Consider the following 1908-nt stretch of genomic DNA (forward strand, 5'->3'; position numbering starts at 1 on the left):
GGGCTGTGTGACCACTGCTTCTGTGTTCACTGAGCGTCTGTGTTCACTATAGGTTCAGGAGCTGCAGCATATACTAGTAGTGTCAGGATCCACTCAGCATTTGCTAACGTATGGATCGATTCTGGAAGCAAGGTTAGTCTCCCTGTATTCCACTTTACTAAGTACGGGTTATACAGCACTAAAATCTCAATCTACCTATTTTGAGTATGTATAGTTACATAAGTGCCTATTGCGTATGAGTCTGTTACATTTACTGTTGTTTCTCCTTTGCGTCTGAATACATTAGATCAGTTAAACATCATCAGTAATTTATTCTCCTCCATATACGTAAAAAGATATGTTTGTAGTTAATTGTATGCTCATATTGCTAATTGTACTAATGTATAACATGTGACTGACTGCTAGTGTGATTGCTGACTTTATTATATTTCTGTAATTGTCCTTTCTGATCCCCAATGCTGGTGCATGAATAGGGTCAGATTGTAGGTCACTTTAAATAATTTAAAGTGATTACAGTCACAAATTGTGTAGACACTGTGAAAGTGCAGATTATTTATCACATCTAAGAGCGGCAAGGGTGAGGAAGGTACACTCACAGCAACACCAACACTCGCTTCATGTTTGTCTTGCAAAAATGTATTATCCTCTCAGGATCTGGTTCAGTATGGTTTGTGTGCAAATTGTTTTAGTTTTCAGCAAAACATAAGGCAGAACCAGACGCAAATGGATCCACCTTGGGCTATGTTTGCACAGACCATGTCCAGTATAGCTGACCGGATAATTCCTACCTAATTTGTACCAGGTATAGGTTACACTATTAACCCTTGCATTCAGCTCCCTACCTACGGTATAGCATTCCCACCAGCACCTTCTCAAGAGAAAAAGGTGGATAAACCGTGGGTAAGTAAATATTCACCATCACAGGCTACACAGAAGGCAGACCAAGATTCATCGGAAGATGAAAGCTCAGATAATGCTACTTTGGCATACGAAGAAGTGGAGGAAGGTCTCAGCTCAGTCAATATAGGTGAGTTAATTAGAGCTATGAAAGCCATCCTTTCCTTAGAGGTTTCAGCAGAGCCTGTGTTAAAAACTAAGGCACATGTGTTTAAACGTCCTAAAACAGTTAAAAGTGAGAATGTCCCAGAGTCAGATCAACTGACGGAAAGCATGGAAGAGGCTTGGGTGACACCCAATAAGAGGCTAAGAATAAAAAAAAATGGGATTTCAATTATACTCTTCCATCTGGGGATTGTGTAAAAAGGGAAGTGGCTCTTAAAGTAGATGCACATTAATTTGATTAGTGCAAAAATCTATTTTACCTTTGCCTTCAACATCTTTAAATGCTGCCATGGATAGGAGAGTAGATGGTTTTCTTAAGACATTTTTTTTTCCTGTCTGGGGCAGTCATAAGGCCAGCCATGGCCGCAGCCTGGATGGCAAAGGCACTGGCTGCCTGGGCTGACACACTGGAAGGGGATTTTCCAGTATCTTCTAGAGAGCAAAAATCCCATGTAGCACATATAAAACAGGCTGCAATCTTCTTGGAAGAGCAGCATTAGATATGGGTACTATTGCCTCCAGGGCTTCAGTTTCAACTATAGCTGCTCGCAGAGCACTTTGGTTATGTACATGGAAAGCTGATTCAGAGTCCAAGAAGGTTTTGTAATCTTTGCCTTTTTCTGGAAATATTCTTTATGGCAAATAATTGACAGATATTTTGGAATCAGAAGCAGACTCCAAAAAGGTAAAGTTTTCTTCCACTTTCAAATACAAACCTAAAGCTCCGTTATTTCGGCCCTTTCAGTCTCAAAGAAAGGGTAAGGGAAAAAGTAATCGCAAGCCCCAATACAACAAGTCTGGTAAGGCTAAAAAACATTGTGCTGCCAGAGGATAAGCCATCAGCCT

Source organism: Pseudophryne corroboree, chromosome 7, assembly GCF_028390025.1.
Source record: "Pseudophryne corroboree isolate aPseCor3 chromosome 7, aPseCor3.hap2, whole genome shotgun sequence".
NCBI lineage: Eukaryota > Metazoa > Chordata > Amphibia > Anura > Myobatrachidae > Pseudophryne > Pseudophryne corroboree.